The 19,444-nt window shown below is 45.4% G+C and overlaps 1 protein-coding gene across 3 annotated transcripts in view; it reads left to right on the top strand.

The window, feature by feature from the left end:
* Nucleotides 1–246: 246 nt before the first annotated feature.
* The window catches only part of LOC147879574 (UDP-N-acetylglucosamine transporter UGNT1-like), an 85,150-nt gene continuing 65,952 nt past the window's right edge, over nucleotides 247–19,444 (top strand). Inside the window, exons 1-2 of one of the 3 annotated variants that reach the window (XM_087371984.1) lie at nucleotides 247–274; nucleotides 404–449. The gene's annotated coding sequence lies outside the window, so the exon portion shown is untranslated. Of the gene's footprint in view, nucleotides 275–323; nucleotides 450–19,444 lie in introns of those variants that run through there. The other 2 variants (XM_087371983.1, XM_087371985.1) reach the window with 2 other exon arrangements.

Below are 19,444 nucleotides of genomic sequence, written 5' to 3'. Positions count from 1 at the left end.
CAATTCATGGCTCAATCATCGGCCACGTGTGGACAAATCGAAAAACACAAAACATGAAATATGGGACAAACTTACTGACCACTCTCTTATCTACACGAATTCAACTACAATACCGAGGGCAGGCCGAATGAATGGGAAATTCACCTTGTTATAAATGCACGCACCCATGCACGCATGCACCCACCTGTTGGCGCTAAGAAGGGACACGTGCCTTGCACCTACTGACCACGCAGCCGGGACTCGAACGAGGGCCGCTCTCGGGGTAGGCAGGCAGGTTAGACTTTTTACACGTAGTGTTATCAAACTAGTGTAATCCGCACAAAGTTACAACTCGGTCAACAGAGCGTTGCCGTGTTCAGCTGAATAATGCTTCTTTCACTCAAGCATTCCTCGTATTTGTCAGCGTCACATCGACCATTGCCGAGCCCTCTCTTCAGCATCTGAAGAACGTAAGATTATCCCTCTTTGTTCCCTACTCTACTTTCTCTATTTTGCCCCCCCCCAGAAAATCCGTCTAATATTTTCTCTCTCCGAACTTAGATAAACTTAGCTTCAGCCCGCCCTTGGTATCTTCATAGATAAATGTTGTGGTAGAATAGTACTCTCGCGTAACTTTTGAGTTTGGCAAGTGCGCACGGATCGGAGACAGCGTCCTATGTTGAATTTGTTATTATTAGCGTGTCGAGAATATGTATCCACAGTTGCTTATAACCCCAATAGTAGCTTACTGAGTTGAAACATCTCTGATGAGCTCTTGTATATAGTCATATTATATGAGCATACGTAACATAAAGATTTGAAAAGTTTTCAAGAGTTCTTTGATTGTTATATCGATGCCTAGGGTATTTTCTCACACAAGTTTCGGATTTTTTGAAACATGCAATATGCATAAATAATTGGAGTAGGTGGTACTTTTTCATTAATGTCTTCAAGCTCATTGCATTCCAAAGCGCAGCCATGAACAATAGCCGAGTATGTTAATGAAAGGGTACTGTGCAATTGTGCAATAATTAGGCAATTTACCATAGCCATTTGGATTTTGGTTGCTTCAAACCTCCACCTCTAATCGAAGGCAATTGACCCACCTCTCATTTCTTTAAATGAGGAGGTATAAAGGGATTCTCCATACTCCTTTAATATAATTAAATTAAAAAAGAATAGTAACCTGAGCCTATCCATAGCACTTGAGAATCCTCTAATTGATTCTCTTAGTGGGTCTCCCTTTTGCTAAGTCGTCATGCTATTGCCTGCTATTGCAACAAGCAAGGCACATCTCTTGAGTGCCATCCTCTTGTAATTCCAGGGCCATCCCTATACAATACTCCTGGTCATTTTGCTCTTCAAGTCTACACTTAATGCCTTCAATGTTGACAGCCTTGTCCTCAATCTCTGAATTTGAGCGACACATGCTGTCCTTCATGCCAACCCCTCTTCTCCATATTGGCTGTTGTTTCTTTGATTTGAGGCTGGTCCTTCTCCTTTAGCCTTTTTCAATCTACAATGTTTTGCTACGTGTCTATGCTTGTCAGATCAGACGCGTTTTCTTTCTTGCTTCCTCACATAGAAATGTAAACCATGCTCAGATTTGGAATAGACAGCAAGATATGGCAACAACGTCCAAAGACAGGTTCAAAATGTTTACAAAAGGTGCATTCACAAACCACAATACTTGGACAGTGGGGTGCTGCCCACTAGTGTCAGAAAATATAGAACCACTTGCTGTAGCCAACTCGCTGCAGTGAAAGAATTTAACCTAGGGTTCACAAAATGTGTAAAACAACTCTGACTCCTCTATCAGTGCATACAAGTAATTATTGTTGTGGATACGATCACAAATCTTAAGCAACGCACATATGAACAGCCAATACATATAGAATAGATTGCTCCAAAATGGACAAAACACGATACAAAGAGTTTGCTCAATGTGCCACCATCTAGCAACCTTCTAGAAGTCATTGACATGCCAAGGACACAAGTCAGGACATAGGCTTCCTTAAAGTGGATTTTGACAAAGCATGTGATAGATTTGGATGGGATTTCTTGGTTCAATTTGTGCAAGACATGGGAGTAGGCTCAATATAGTTTCATACTTTAAACTCCTCACAAATGCCTTTGCAAAGGGGGGTGTGAATAGATGACTAGGCCCTTTACTGTCAAAAGGTCTATTAGACAAGGGTGTGTTCTTGCTCCCTTGCTTTTTGCCATAGCTGCTGACTTGTAATGAAGGGGGAAAAAGGGGCCAATTTAGAGGACTGTTAGAGGCCTCTTAGGTGGGAAATGTGGAGGGACTATATAAGTCCCCATCCACCTTTTATTGTACACTTTTTGATGTGACTTCTCACTCCTTCTCCCTCTTCCTCTCTGTTTCCCCTACCGATTCTATCCCCTTCTCCAATCTGCCATGCCTTTGTCACGTCCCTGTAGCCGTTTACCTTAATAGATTACACTAATGGTTAGTGTGACATGGGTTAGTAGCTAGGGTTAGTTAGCCAGGTTAGGTTGGGATGGCAGGTTTAGTTAGTGGATTAGGTTAGCTGGTCAGTTAAGCTAACCTAACGAGGGTTCAATTAGTAGGTTAGGTTGGGTTAGACTAAGTATGTGTCCTAACTGCCTTAGGAGTCTTAGGTTAGTGCTGTACTAACTGTCCTAGGTGACTTAGGGAACCTCCCCCTAGCCTCGCTTTGGAGCCATTTCGACTCCATTTTGAAGCCTCTTCATCGATTGTTTGCTCGAGCTTCAACATCGGCCTTTTTAGTGGTTCTACACACTATATTAGGTACTTATTACAGCAGGGTTTTGTTGTCTACTTCTTTTGAGTCTATAGGAAACTGCTCACTCGAAAAATGAAAGAATCAAATACATGGTTCCGCATTTAACTTTTCTTTTGAGTCCATTTTCATGGCCTTGCCTGCATTCGAGCTTCTCTCTCTCGGACAGCCACCATGCCACCCAAGCGTGCCCCTCTGGATACATTGCATGATAGTGATGAGGCTACTCAGCATAAGCAATTGCCTTCCATAGTGGGTGCATCCACTGGTGGTAGCCTCTCTCTCCTACATCTCGAGAAGTGCAGGCAGCACAAAAACAGTTTTTGGATACCCTTGCTTCTATGCTCCAGGGTGCTTTCCGTCAGATGGGACAGGAGTTCAGCCAACAGCTTACCACGGCCATGGCTATGCAGGATACGTCTCTTGCTCAGATGGACAATAACTTGAGCAACAGATTGGCCAGGCTATGTAGGACAAGGGCAAGCAGCCCGGACCCCAGCAAGGGGACCAGTTAGACAATCAAGATGTTTTGTCTGCTCCATGCAGGGGTTTTGTGGTAGATGCCCACCGTGCCTATGAGCATTAGTCTTTTGGACCGTTGCATGGGGATTATTTGGACTTGGATGATGCATTCTCTGTGCCACAGAGCACCTTCTTGCAGGATGTCAAGCCATCTTTTGGCTCACAGTTTTTTGCATCTATGCAAGCTGAGCCGTCTCTTTTGGGTCAACCCGTTGGTATGTATCCGGTTAGTGCTGCCTGGAGCTGGTTTTGGTTTATATGGCAGCCTACACCCTCGGGAGAGAGGTTAGTCCTCTTCTCAGCCCTTTGGCATCTCATCATTTCGGAGAGATGCATTTGGCAGAGAGACCCAGCCAAGTTGGCTCCTCCTGATTGACTACATTTGGAAAACTAGAGAGGATCGGGAAAGTGTACAAAGCTCGGCTTGGCTGAGAGAGAGTCATATGGGCATAATATATAGACGCCACATGGACACACGGATACATGTGAATGCTTTATTGGCTTCCGTGTGGGTAGCCACCAAGCTACCCCATGGGCAATATGAGAACATCCTCCTTGGTGTTTATTTAGGGAAGCCATGTGAAATGCACAAGGCAACAATTGGAATTTCCAGAGGCTGTAGAATGGGCAAATGAGCTGAGGCTCAATGTAGCAATTTGAGGGATTCTCTTGTAGTATACGGACCCCTATCATGTGTTTGCAAAGATCCCCCTATTCAAAAGGTGCCATACCCTTTTAGCATATAATCATATTCATATTTAGTTGAAAATAAAGCATAGTTCTCTTGTATATGATACAACCCTCATTTCAAAAACCTTTCTTAGATGCAGGTAGGTGGTACAAAATTAAGAGTCGATGCTCGGGCCCAACAATAGGCAATATCACTAAAGCATTGTATAGGCCAAGACAGAGTAGCATATCACTAGACCCAAGTATTGGTCAATTTGTCCCATAAACTATGATCACAAGTAGGCCCTAGTGGAATTAGTTTGAGCGCTAGTTGGCATGATCTAGGTTGGTCTAATCCTAGGTCTAGTTGACATTTGGATGGCCTTGTGCCCCATAAAAGAAAATCTAATTGGGGTCGTTTGGCCCATTTGGACACATTTGGCATTCCAACCAAGATGCATAGTGAGCACGACAAAGGGTAGTCCAAGAGGTATACATGTGTAGCTAGAAGGGCTCATTCTTGAGCAGATACTGAAGTCTATTGAGGAATATGATAGATTGGAGCAAAGGGCGTAGCATACGGTGCTTGTCTTGGTACCAAAACTTGAGCCTATGTGTGCCCCAAGAGGAGCCCCAGCAAAGGGTGCAGCATATGGTGCTTGTTTTGGTAGAGCGTATGTGTGCTATAGGCGTTGGCTACATGACAAGGAAGTTTTGTACTTGATCTACATATTGATACAAGGAGGTTTCGCTCCGCCAGTGAGCACATACAGCTAGTGCATTAGATTGCAGCAGCTACTACACAGGAGGGGTTAGTGGTGGGCAGCAGGCCACTTTTGATGAGATGCTGGTACATTCCGTGCGTATGATCATATAAGGCCCTACCTGAGGCCATCAAACTTGGGATGTCTTTCTCCGGTTATGTGGACCTCAAGCGTGATGATGCCTGCACTTCAGGAGGTTACGAACTCAGGAATTATGCAGCCAAGGATGTCAAGGACAAACTCAGAGTGCATAAGTTCAAAGGGGGCACTTGCACACCTAACAAGTTGGAGGAATGGCTTATGAAGCTGGAAGATTGTTTCCGCTTCTACCCAGAGCAGGGTGAGGACTGCATAATCTTTGTAGGTGTGCACATGCATGACTATGCACATACTTGATGGCGGTATATGAGGGATTCACCTCAAAGGCCAACCACATGGAGGGATTTTAAAGAAATAATGGTTACTACCTTCGTATCCCCACTCATCTTGGATCAGTACTTGGCTGAATTCTATGGATTGTCGCAAACTGGTACAGTCCAAGAGTACTTGCAGCGCTTTTGGAGGCTTTCCTTGTTTGTATAGGACGTATCTGAGAAAGGGAAGTTGCTGCGTTTCATCCAAGGATTGAGTCCTTCCCTGGCTGCAGGTGTGAAGGCACATAACCCTCAAACAATTGAGTATGTAGCCCAATTGGCAAAGGTGTTTGAGCCCAAATATGCCAGCAAGTATAAGATGATAGCGGGCAGCGCATACGGGAATGCAAATGAGCCTGAGAAGAAGCCTAAGGTGATTGATTGGCATGATAGGAAATCAGTAGCAACACCATTTCCGAGGTTTCCCTGTAAGAAATCCTAGATTTACTATATTTAGAAATGTGCTAAGGAACAGAAAGGAGACTGAAATAGCAGAGAACAAGGAATATTTGTATTGCTTGAGTGTCTGTAGTGTGTCATCCATACAGTTGGGCCTCTCTTATATATATAGAGTGAAGAGTCACACATGAGAAGGTGTGTACTCCAAAGTGTATGTGCATGAAGAGGTGTGTATCCCTTTTGAAGGGTGTGACCCTTAATGAGAGGGTACATTACAATGGTAGTGTCTCTTCAATAGAATGTGTCTCTTGTGAAGGGTTGTGCCTCATAGGAAGTGTCCCGTCGAAAGGACATACCCTTCCACAAGTGTCCATTCATCAAACCATCCATAAGTCTAAGGTATAGAGAAAGGAATACGTCACAGATCGTGACATCCCCTCCCACTCAAAATAAGACCCTGGTAGAGATAATGAACTGGTGTAGAAAATATCATGGTAAATTCTGAACATATTGCTCTGATACCACTGTAAGAAATCCTAGATTACTATATTTAGAAATGTGCTAAGGAACAGAAAGGAGACTGAAATAGTAGAGAACAAGGAATATTTGTATTGCTTGAGTGTTTGTAGTGTGTCATCCATACAGTTGGGCCTCTCTTATATATAGAGAGTGAAGAGTCACACATGAAAAGGTGTGTACTCCAAAGTGTATGTGCATGAAGAGGTGTGTACCCCTTGTGAAGGGTGTGACCCTTAATGAGAGGGTACATTACAATGGTAGTGTCTCTTCAATAGAATGTGTCTCTTGTGAAGGGTTGTGCCTCATAAAAGTGTCCCGTCGAAAGGGCACACCCTTCCACAAGTGTCCATTCATCAAACCATCCATAAGTCTAAGGTATAGAGAAAGGAATACATCACAGATCGTGACATTCCCACTGCTACATGCAGCAAGATGCCATATGCTAAGCCATAGAGATCATTTGACGCTAAGCCACGGAGCTAAGCCAACTGTTGGTAATGAAAAATCAGATTTAAACAACACACCAAGGCTATTATGGACAACAGAAAGGGGGCAAACTTATGCTTTAAGTGTGGTGAGACGTGAACTCTTGAGCATCGGGAAGTTTGCAAAATGCATAAAAGTGGTTCTGCAAAACTCAGCATGATTATTGAGATATCGGATGATGAGGGATAAAATGGATGCTTATGAGACCTTATGGTGATTCAGAGGGTGCACAAGACGTGGAAGAAGCTTCAGATATGGGAGACATGAAGGGGGCTGATTTCCCCTTTGATCCCGATGGTGCTATTGAACATAATATGCATGGTAAACAATCGAGTGACACTTAGCCCACTTGTGGCATGCGAGGCCGTTGGCCTACAATCTTTCATGTGGAGCATCAGGTTGCTATGCCTTTTTATGCGCGAGAGGATGCAAATGGAAATGCTCCTGTGGACGAGGAGGAGATCCATTGGGATGTGCAGCAAACAATTTATGCTATCTCTTTTCATGCCTTGATGGGTGCCAAAAGTGCTGAAACTATTAGATTGAAAAGGCAAATTAATGGCAGGACTGTTCACATGCTTGTGGATAGTGGTAGCACTCATAGTTTCATCAATTCTGAGAACTTACAGAAGGTGGGATTGATTGCTATTGAGATTGATCATGGGCTGAGAGTAGAGGTGGCAAATGGACAGCATTTGATCAATAAATTTTGTTGCCAAGATGCAAGGGTCAAGTTCTCTAAGGATTATGAATTTGCTGCGGATCTATTGGCACTGGACATGGACCCAATAGAGGCTGTCCTGGGCTGCGATTGGTTAAAATCAGCATGGATTTAAATGCCCTATCACTCAGCTTTGTCCACAGGGGTAGAATTATAGCATTGCATGACATTGCCACTCCTAAATTGCAGGTCATTTCAGCAAGGCAGTGGCTAGAGAGCTTAGGAAGGAGCATGTACTCTATGCATTGAATGTGTTAGTATCTCAGGGGGGTAGAATTCCCCATGTTGAGGATTGTGATATGCAGCAGCTGCTTTCGGAGTTTGCTGATGTATTTGCTGACATGCCATTCTAATTGCCTCCCAAGAGGGATGTGGATCATGCCATTGTTCTAGAGCCTGGCAGTAAGCCCATAAACAAAGCCCCGTACCATCTTTCTAAGGTTGAACGAGAGGAAGTGGCCGTACAGGTGCGGGAATTGCTTGAGAAGAACTTCATCTCTCATAGCACTTCTCCTTTTGCCTCCCCGGTGCTTCTGGTGAAGAAGAAATATGGATTGTACCGCATGTGCATTGATTACAGGGATCTAAACAAGGCCACTATTAAGAACAAGTTTCCAATCCCCTTGATAGATGACCTGTTGGATGAACTCAAGGGTGCTAAGTTTTTCACGAAGATAGATTTGAGGTTTGGTGGTACCATCAAATCAGAGTGAAAGAAGGAGATGAGCACAAGACGGCGGCCTTCTGCACAGAATGGGGCTTGTATGAATTCAAGGTGATGCCTTTTGGATTGACTAATGCACCGACCACCTTCCAGGCGCTGATGAACAAGATATTGCAGCCACTTCTTTTTAGATGCGTGCTGGTTTTCTTTGATGATATCCTCATTAACAGCAAGGATAGATAGGAGCACATTAAGCATGTGAAGCAGGTGCTGGAAAATTTGAGGATGCATTAGCTTTATGCAAAAGCCAGTAAATGCACTTTTATGGCAAAGGAGTTTGAGTACTTGGGGGTGAAAAGACATGGCATTCGGGTGGATCCCGTAAAGGTGAAATGCATCAAAGATTGGCCACAGCCACAAAACCCCACTCAATTGAGAGGATTTTTAGGTCTTGCTTCCTTCTACAGGCGCTTTATTCACAAATTTGCCAAGAGGGCAGCTCCTCGTATTGACCTCTTGAAGAGGGATGCTTTCGGTGGTCAAAGGAAGCACAACACAGCTTTGAAGACGTGAAATTTGCTCTCACTCATGCATCTGTCTTGGTATGCCTCATTTTTCACATCCGCCAAAGAACTCAAGTACCATGTTTATGACCAGGAGATGTTGACTATCTTGCATGCTTTCAAGAAAAAGCACCACTATCTGTACGGGATTAAAATTAAGGTGAAAAAAGATCAACGGACACTCATATTCTTCCTCACCCAGCCAAATTTGTCATATAAGCAGAAGAGGTGGTTGGCTGCAGTCCAATCCTATGATTTTGACATTGAGTACAAAAAGGAGAAGAAAAATGTGGTTGCAGATGCCTTGTCCAAGATGCGGGCTTGCAATTTGTCTGCTATCTCTACCATATATCAAGAGTGGATTCATGGCATTCAGGAAGAGTATATGCAAAATTCTAAGGCAGCTCCCATATTTTCAGATTTGCAGAAGCCTTCTATGTAAGAATTATTGATATATTCTAGGCAGTGACCAATGTAATGACAATAAGTGGGTTAGGGGCACTTTTCCCTCATTTAGAGGTTTCCCCCCCTAACCACAGTTAGTTCACTAACTACGGTTAGTGAAGGATAAGGTTTGTCACTTAGAAAAAACCTTATCCCCCCTTTGTATTTTGGTTCACTCTTCTATTGCATACTTGACATTCAGCTTACACTCTCTTGCTTCCTGCTCTCTCTCTTTTCCATCATCTGGTATCAGAGCAGCTTGAAGTCCTAGACCATCTACTCTCTTGCATCTGTTAGCTCCTACACCTCCCAAACATTCTGTACCTATAGGAATCCTACGCATCAACTACAAGCCTCTGTTCGTGCAAGTTGACCAGCAACTCACGTTGCTGTCCGTACAAACGTACGGTGGTCTTGCGCCATACCACTTGCTCCAATTAGTAACTCACGTTGTCCGTACAGACGTACGATGGTCTTGCGCCGTACCACATGCTCTTGCTATCTACAGCTTTGCCGTACGATCGTACGGACACTTTCATCAGTCGTTCATACACAGTTGCGCGTGCACTCCTACACTTTTGCGCAGGCGTCCGCACAACACACAGAGCTGTCCGTACACCTTTGCTCAAGCGTCCGTACAAAGTGCACCAGCCGTCCGTACAGCTCTCCGTGCGCTCCCGTACTACTTTCGTATTGTTCCAGTCAACCGTCCGTACACTTTTGCTCTCGGCTTCGATTTGCTCCTTTCAGGTTGCAGCTCCGTGCCATTTGCAGGTGACAGCCACAGAGTGCATTTTGGGGCTTTTTTTGTTTGAGTATACACACAAGTGCATTTTGCAGGGAGCCATTGATTGGCTGTGGATTCAAGCAGGTGCATTTTGGGATTGTGGGTGTGCTCATTTGCACACATTGGTAGTAGAATTTGGTTCTTTTGCATTGGGGCATTTTGCTTTACACTGCAATTTCTTGCATTTTTTGGGCTTTCAGTCAATTTGTCCTCTTTTGGATGCAATTTCCCTGAAGAAATTGGGGCTTTTGGCATTCTGATGCAATTTGGCAATGTACAAGCATTTTGGGATTGTTGCAGGCAATTTTGGACTCATTTTGAGTGACATTGCAGACACTGGCAAGTTTTGCAGTGTTTTTTTGGCAGATTGAGAGCATTTGTAGGATAATTGAAGTGCATTTTGAGCCTTTGATAGACTGTGACAGTATTTGTCACTGTGGGTAGATTTTCTTTGCAGATTTTACTTGTGCATTTTACATCCCAGTAAGGGATTTTACTTGGTTAGTTTGCTATATTTTTTGAGATTATTTGGTGAAAATAGCTTGCAGCCAACTTTGTGGAAGAGCACTATGCCTTTTTGTCTTGCACTTTAGATTTTTCAGTGGGTAGTTCAGATGCTACAGTCACTAATGATGATGACCCATATGCTTTCTTGATTTGCAGTTATGATCCTTCAAAGGAGGATGCATACTCTCTTAGTGTCAATGAGACACTTCATACTTGGTATTTTGACAGTGGTGCTTCAAAGCACATCACTTCCAAGGAGAGTCTGTTTGTATCTTTGCATCCTCCATCCACCAAAAAGAAGGTGACTTGTGCAAATAATTCTTCTTATTCAGTGTGTGGAGTGGTAGACATTATTCTCACATCCATTGATGGCACAGATTTCATAATTTCAGATGTTCTCTATGTGCCAGGGATAAAGAAGAATTTGCTTTCAGTGTCCTCACTCAATAGAGGAGGATTTCAGGTTGTTTTTGATGATGACAAGTGCACAGTCAGAGACAAAGAGAATGACTATGCTTTGATGTTGTCTAGCACTTTGTATCGGGGTCTTTTTCAGCTTGATCTATATGGAAAAAGATCCGATCTTGCATTATCAGTTAGCACTTCCACTGTTGCGATGCAGAATGTGGAGTTATGGCATGCCAGGTATGGGCACATGAGCTATGGTAGCTTAATGACACTTCAGAGGCATGATATGGTTGATGCATTGCCTCCTTTGGAGTCACCTTCTCCTCATGCATGTGAAGGTTGCATCCTTGGCAAGATGCATAGACTTCCCTTCAAGAAGGATGGTGTAGTGAAAGTTACACAGAAATTACAACTTATTCACAGTGATGTTTGCGGTCCCATGCGGACACCTGCTTTTGGGGGTTATCTCTATTTTGCTACATTCATATATGACTTCACCAACTACACTTGGGTCTATGGTCTCAAGGCAAAATCAGAAGTGTTTATGCATTTTAAACACTTTGTGGCTATGGTTGAGAATGAGACAGGACTCAAGGTGCAGACACTTCACACAGATCGAGGGGGAGAGTATATGTCTCATGAATTTGAGGCATTTTTGAAGGAGAAAGGCATCACGCATTAGCTTACAGTGAGGCTTACACCTCAACAGAATGGCAAAGCTGAGCGGAAGAATCGCATTGCCATGGAGATGGATAGATGCATGCTCACAAGTAAGAAGTTGCCTCACAGGTTTTGGCTTGGCCTCCTGTGTGCCAACTATATTTTGAATCGGGCTCCTACAAAGGCTTTGAAGACAATCACTCCCTATGAGGCATGGCAAGGGAGAAAGTCTTCAGTGGACCATTTCAGAGTTTTTGGTTGTGTTGCATATGCCCACGTGCCTGTGGAGTTTAGACACAAGTTGTCAGATAAGGCACTCAAATGCATTTTTGTGGGATATAGTTCACAAAGCAAAGGCTATCGTCTCTATAATCCTGCTACACGCAAGATTTTTGTTAGTAGAGATGTTATATTCTCTAAAAATTCAGCACATACACATGCTGAATTTCAGATTCCAGCTTCTTTAGATGATGTGTTTGAGGGGATGCTTCCTATAGCATTTGGTTCCCCCTCTGAAACTCAGAATTTACAGCAACCTCCTCTAGATCCACATGCCCTGATTAAGCCATTGGCTGATTTAATACCACCTCAGGGTGTGGATGAAGTTGTCAGGCAAGAGATTCAAGAGATACACACAGCCAAAACAGTTCCGAATTGGTTGCTTCAGACTCTCAGGGAGAGTAGGCTTGAGGCTCCATTGCCTGGCAGGACTCGTAGTGCAGTAAGGCACGCAGTTGTGGCTCTTTCAGTTGAGACAGCTTATGTAAGGACTCTTCTTGATGACGAGGAGCTTGACTCTTTTGAAGAAGCAAAGGATAATGTGCATTGGATGCAAGCCATGCACAATGAGTTGTAGTCCATAGAGAAAAATTAGACTTGGGCTGTTGTGGATTGGCATCGGTACAAAATGGGTTTTCAAGGTCAAACGGAAGCCCGATGTGTCCATTGAGAGGTACAAAGCAAGGCTGGTTGCCAGGGGACATGCTCAGCAAAAGGGCATTGATTATGAGGAGACATTTGCTCCTACATCCAAGATGACAACCATCAGAACTGTTATTGGCATGGCTGCACATTTGGATTGGAAAGTCCATCAGTTGGACATAAAAACAGCATTTTTAAATGGAGACTTGTTGGAAGAGGTGTATGTGGAACCACCTCCAGGCTTTGCGGTATCAAATGATGCATGTAAGGTATGCAAGCTGAATAAAGCTTTATATGGGCTGAAACAGGCTCCATGTGCTTGGTATGCAAAGATAGATGCCTTTCTGTCCAGCAAGGGTTTCAGCAATAGTCCAACTGAAAGCACCCTCTACATCAAGAAGGATGGGGAGGAAATCTTGGTCACCATTCTTTATGTAGATGACCTACTGCTCACAGGGCCAAATGGTGATTAAATTGCAAATTTCAAGGCTGAATTGAGAGCCACTTTTGACATGTCAGATTGGGCATGTTACATTATTATTTGGGGATCCAATTCATTCAAGAGAGACGTGGTATCATTATGTCTTAATCCAAGTATGTTCAAAACTCTTGGATAGATTTAGGATGAAAGATTGCAAGCCTATAGCTACTCCCATGGAGCCAGGGCTGAGGCTTACAATGTATGATGGAGGAGAATCTGTAGATGCCACACTCTACAGTCAGCCGGTTGGATGCCTCATATATATGTGCAATACACGGCCCGATATTTAGTTTGCAGTATCTCAGGTGAGTAGGTATATGCACAGCCCAACGATAACACATTGGCAAGCTGTAAAACGCATCTTCCGTTACTTGCAAGGCACAAAGTCTTATGGCTTGATGTTTCCCAAGGGGGGTGACTTGCAGATGCATGCTTATAGTGATTTAGATTGGGCTGGAGACTATGACACTAGGCAGTCCATAAGTGGTAATTGTTTCTTTTTGGGCAAAGCTTGCATTTCTTGGCTGAGCAAGAAGCAATCTACTGTGGCTACTTCCTCATGTGAAGCTGAGTACAGGGTAGCTTTCACAGCGACAGTTGAATGTGTTTGGCTGCGTCGTTTGCTTGCTGATTTTCATCTTTCATTGGAGGGTCCTTCTCCGATTCTCACTGATAGTCAGAGTGCTATAGCAATGGCAAAGAATCCTGTGTTTCATGCTTGCACGAAGCACATTGAGGTTCACTATCACTATGTCAGAGAGAAGTTGCATGCAGGAGAGATCAATATGATCTATGTGTCAACACATGACAATGTTGCAGACATCTTCACCAAAGCACTTCCACGTGAGAAGTTTGAGGCATTTCGCAATGCCCTGAACTTATCTCCTTTTGGTGATTGATCATTTCCTTGTACATGACATTGGCACTGCAGGGGGGTGTTAGAATTATTGATATTCTAGGCAGTGACTAATGTAATGACAATAAGTGGGTTAGGGGCACTTTGTCCTCATTTAGAGGTTTTTCCCCCTAACCACAGTTAGTTCACTAACTACGGTTAGTGAAGGATAAGGTCTGTCACTTAGACAAAACCTTATCCCCCCTTTGTATTTTGGTTCACTCTTCTATTACATACTCGACGTTCAGCTTACACTCTCTTGCTTCCAGCTCTCTCTCTTTTCCATCATTCTAGTCAGGGTCATCTGGACTTCAAATTGCATAATGGGCTGTTGTGGTGCCAGGACAGGATTTATTTAGTGCCAGACTCAAAATATAGATAGTTGATTTTGCAAGAAATGCACTCCTCTCCCATGGCTGGACATGCGGGTATCACTAAAACATATGAAAGAATCAAGCAGAGCTTTACCTGGGAAGGCATGTGGGGAATATGTGGTTAAATACGTGGCTGAATGCTTGCCTTGCCAACAGAATAAAGTGGACAACAAATTAACCGCAGGTCTCTTGCAGCCATTACCCATTTTAGAGGGCAAATGGATGCACATAGCAATGGATTTCATGGCAGGGTTGCCTTCTACAGAGAGGGGATGGGACATCATCTTTGTTGTGGTGGATAGAATGACAAAACATGCCCATTTCATACCCACTAAGTGTTAGAAATGACCCAACAGAGGGTACGCACAGCGGAAGACTGATAGTAATGCCCAAGTTCTCACACAGTGTGCGTGAGGTGTGGAATCACAAACTTCTTAACTTATGTGCATAAAATAGATGTGCGGACTCATCAATAGACAATGAACCAGCCAGATAGAGAAACACCAAAATAATATATTTCCGTCCAAAGCTATGGACACAATACAAAAGAGATAGATCCAGAGTCCCACCAAGGGTGTGGTCCTCTGATCTTACCACAAGGTCCTCCTTCTATGTGCCGGCTATCTCTAGACTTGAGCCCTCGTGCTCCACCTCGAGCTTCTGTAGACTATCCATCCAGATCCCTTCCACCTTGCTGTCTTTGCACGAGCCTTGGTGGGCAGCACTCTGAGCTAGGTCTGCAGCTCTACAGCCCACTTGAATCCTCTTGGATAGAGGCCCACAGGTGGCTGTCCTGCTGCTCTTTCTGCTTCCTGAATTGCTGCTCCAAGTGATGAGTTATGAGGGCTCAAAGGCCCTCTTTATATATGGCACAAGGCCCTCCAAAACCAACTGACCAGCCAGCCCTAATTGGGCCGACTGGCTGGTCTGTAGCAGCCCTAACCAACCGACCAGTTGGTTGGCTGGTCGGCTGCCTATCCAGCCCTATTTAGGGCCCTTTGCTGGTCCTTTGTTCCATGCAGGGCCCAGCCCCTTTGGACTGCTTACCCCGCCACCTGCCAGCCCTATTTGCAGGCCATAGTCCTGCCCAATACCTGCTGCAACAGTGCGACTCCATGCTTCTGCTGATCCGCCTCTGCTCAGCCCTTGTCCGGACCCTGCCGCACCGTGCATACCTTCCGTACACTGCCCTGCAGCAGCCCGTACTGATCGTACAGTGGCTGTCCCCTCTGGGCATACCTTGCCCTAGGTCTCCCTCCCCCATCCTCTCCTCATTTGGGGGCTTACAGATGGGGAGGTGACCTTTCCAACACTAAGACCCGGTATTCAGCATCACAGGTTGCTGGGCAATTCATTGAGCATGTCTTTAAGCATCATGGGAAATTGTTAGTGACAGTGATGCAAACTTTATGGGTCACTTTTGGTAGGAGTTATTTACAACAGTTGGTACTTTACTTACACCTAGCACTGCTTCCATCTTGAGACTGATGGATTGTCGGAAAGGGTGAACAAATGGGTGGAGGAATATTGGAGGCACTTCTGATACTCAGAAGTCTTCGGATAAATGGTTGGCAATTGCTGAATTTTGCTACAACAGTACCAAGCATCTCTCCATTGGCATGAGCCGTTTGAGGCAATGTACGGATGCAAGGTCGGGATGCTTTTTTCAATTGGTGACATGGCTGTGAAAAATCAGCAAGCACGGAATGACTTGGAGAGGATGGATGCCCTTCTGAAGTTGGCAAAAAAGAATATGCAGGATGTCCAAGCCAAGCAGAAGGAATATGTGGATGAATGCAGGAGATATTTGTCTTTCAAAGAGGGAGATTGTGTGCATTTGCGTCTCCAGAAGAACCGTTATGCCTCGCTGAAAGGTAATACCAACACAAAGCTTGCTCCTAGGTATTACGGTCCTTACTAAATCACCTGCAAGGTTGGAGAGGTATCATATCAGTTGGAGCTACCCAGTACCTCCAAGATCCATGATGTTTTCCATGTGTCTTGCTGAAACCACATGTGGGACAGCATGTCCATGTTCTTCCTGAGTGCCACCTATGGATGAGGAGGGCCACATCCTCCATGTTCCGAAACACATCATGGGTTTCAGAGACAATGTACTCCGAAACAAGGTCTACATAGAGTATCTTATCAAGTGGCGGGGACTCCTTGAGGATGAGAATTCATGGTAGCCAGAAAGCATTGTCCAGGACCACCCCCATCTCCTACCAGGCTGATTAGTAGCTGCTGTTTGCTGCACTTATTGGACAGCCATGCTGTGAAATTTTGAGGGCAATATTCTATGGAAAGGGATGGCTGTAATGAGGGCGAAAAATGGGCCAATTTAGAGGACCTTTAGAGGCCTCTTAGGTGGGAAATGTGGAGGGACTATATTAGTCCCCATTCAGCCCTTATTCTACACTTTTTGATGTGACATCTAATCCTATCTACTCCCTTCTCCTCTCTCCTATGTGCTGCCTTCACTCTCTCTCCCAACCTCTCTCTATCCCTCTCTCTGCTACTGAGCAGTATTTGTCCAGTAGCCATTGAGAGGCCGATTCCTGCTTCCCAAGCCTCTCACTGGAAGCCAAATCCATCTAGAGTACTCCCTCTCTATCTCTCTCTCTCTCTCTCTCTCCCCCCCTCTCCCCCTGCGCTACCCCCTGCTCTCTCTCTCCTGCTACCCCTTGCTCTCTCTGCTACCCCCTGCTCTCTCCCTGTGCTACCCCTGCTCTCTCCCTGCGCTACCCCTGCTCTCTCTCTCCTTGCGCTACCCCCCTGAACATTTTGTTTAGTAACAACTCTAGGGACTTCTAGCGGAGATTTCTAGAAGGATGGTCCCCTCCGCCACTCACTGACACCCAGATCTAGTTTGATTATGCATGCACACTTTATGACATCCCAAATCAGCCAGTCCCTAGCCTCTCACACATGCCTCGTCCCACATTCTGCACCCTCTTCACTAGAGGAGGGGTAAAGGATGCTGTAATGAAACTTCATAATGGCCGAGCGAAGGATCATAAGGGACTATGCACTGAGTTAATTGCATATGGGATTAACCTCCTAGCCCCGATCTTAGCAAAGCTTTTTAATGAAGCGGTTTGTTTGGGATTTCCACACACTTGGACCATTAACACTATCTCACCCATCCACAAGGCAGGGGATCCCATGAGCCTGGAGAACTACAGGACCATTATGATTGGACATGTCATGTCCAAGATTTATGCATCAGTACTTGACTCCGAGGTTAGTAGACTTGCAGAGTGTCGAGGACTCAGAGCAGCAGGACAAGCCGGATTCCGGCGTGATCATGGAACCATGGATCACATTCTGACGCTCAGATGTATCATCGAGGAGGCGAGGTCACGGAAGCAGAGGGTTTATTGTTGCTTTGTGGATTTTCGCAAGGCATTTGACACGGTCCCGAGAGCCCGCCTCATACGACGCCTACATGACTTGGGTTATGACCAGGAGATCATTTGGGCTGTCATGGCACTTTACGAGAGAGTTTCTGGCAGAGTTCGGGTAGGATCCGGGTGGACAGACGAGATCATGAGTGACCATCGGGATCAAACAAGGGTGTCCTTTGTTGCCTACCTTGTTTGGCCTCTACATTGACGAGCTTGAGAGAGTGATGCAGACACAGGGGGGTGTAGGTTGCTCTCTTGCGGGCACACTGATCCAGATTTTGCTCTATGCAGATGACGTGGCTCTCTTGTCTTCCTCAGCAGAGGGGCTTCAGAGACACCTAGACGCACTACAGTCCTTTTGTGAGTCTCATGATTCGAAGGTCAACCTGGGTAAAACCAAGGTCATGATCTTCAATACATCTCGAGCCATCATGCTTCAGGAGCAGTTCACATTTGCGGGGTCATCTGTTGAGATAGTTTCATCATACACTTATCTTGGGGTTATCTTCTCCGGACCGAGCTTCACTATGAGACCCGCGATGCAGGCACGCATGCAGGCACGCTTGAGTAGAGGGTATGCCTCATTGGCCAGGCTAGAGAGGCAGTGCTTTCGCTCACACTTTCAGGATCCACGCACCAAGGGGTTGCTTTTTGACTCCTTGGCTCGCCCAGCGGGGATGTACGGCAGTCCTTGTTGGGGGCCAGACTTGTCGGATACAGAGTGGGCCCCGTGTAGTGGGCCCCGTGTGGAGCGGCTACAGGTTCTCATGCTATCACGGATGATTCGTGGTAAGTCATCTGTTCCTCACCAGATCATTGAGGCTGAGTTTGGGTCACCCCCTTTACAGCTAGATGCTGCATTTCAGGTCATCACATATCTGTACCGAGTTAGGGAATATGGGGATTATACCTCGGGGCGTAGCAGGCTACCATGGATAGCTTTATCCTCTTCTATGGCAGTTGTAGCAGGAGGAGATCAGAGGTGCTGGTATGGGGGCTCCACATGGATAGACTACCTCCCTTCCAGTATAGCATGGATGCTCCGTTCTCTCCCCTCTTATCACACGAGGTCAACCAGGTTATCCGTGAGGATCTACTACAGCTATACACTTTTCGGACCTGGTTGGAACCGAGTGAACTCCTAGTGAAGCTTAGCTTCTACAGAGATCACTTCTTACATATCACAGCGGAGGGTTTCATTGACCCACCAGGATACATAGAGATTCACCTACCCCACTCCATGAGGATCTCTCTTGGGCAGTTCCGGGTCTCTTCATTCAGACTTCGCATCGAGAGCGGCAGAGCAGAGCGACTACCCAGGGAGCGGCGCATATGCACACTATGTGACATACAGGAGGTTGAGACAGAGGAGCATTTCATCTTCAGGTGTCCTGTGTACTATGAGATCCGAGGACGTTTCCACTGCCTCTTCAGAGATAGTTATGGGATTTTAGCCCATTTTCTCTCCTACCCAGACCAGCGGTGTTTGGCAGGTTTCATTCATGAGGCACTTAGACACCGCGAGAGGATACTCCGAGCACGGAGACAGGAGCAGACTTCTTCCTCGGTTGATCCCTCTCAGAGCTCTATCACGGATAGATCACATGGACCCCAACGAGATGAGGCCTCGACATGACCGTGACCCGATAGCTCAGACAGAGGGTCGACACACAGATCACACTTGGAGACATCCCCTCCTTGTTTAGAGTTGGAGCCCGACCGACGGGGGTCACAGTAGCCCTAGTTAGACGCAGAGCTACGATTAGGAGACGTGCCAGGACCGCACCTCTGAGTGGCCGACAGCACTCTATTGCCGACTTCATGCCTCCACTGCCTCATCCATCCTGATATCTTGCTGTTGCTGGGGATGATGATGATATTGATGATGATGCTGAGATTGATATATAGTTGACCATCGACATGACTATGTTGTACTTAGGACTTAGTACTGCCATTCTGCATTTTTGCATTTTTTGCATTTTGCATTTTACATTGGTATGGACGCTCGTTTAGTAGCTCCACTACCACAGCTCGTTGTATCAGGATTTTCACAGTTTCATAGACCCATCGGT

This window comes from Dipteris shenzhenensis, chromosome 33 (genome assembly GCF_047967505.1).
Source record: "Dipteris shenzhenensis isolate YYH24624 ecotype China chromosome 33, Dip_SZ_1.0, whole genome shotgun sequence".
In the NCBI taxonomy this organism is placed as follows: Eukaryota; Viridiplantae; Streptophyta; class Polypodiopsida; order Gleicheniales; family Dipteridaceae; genus Dipteris; species Dipteris shenzhenensis.
This window is presented reverse-complemented; position numbering and strand designations above follow the sequence as displayed.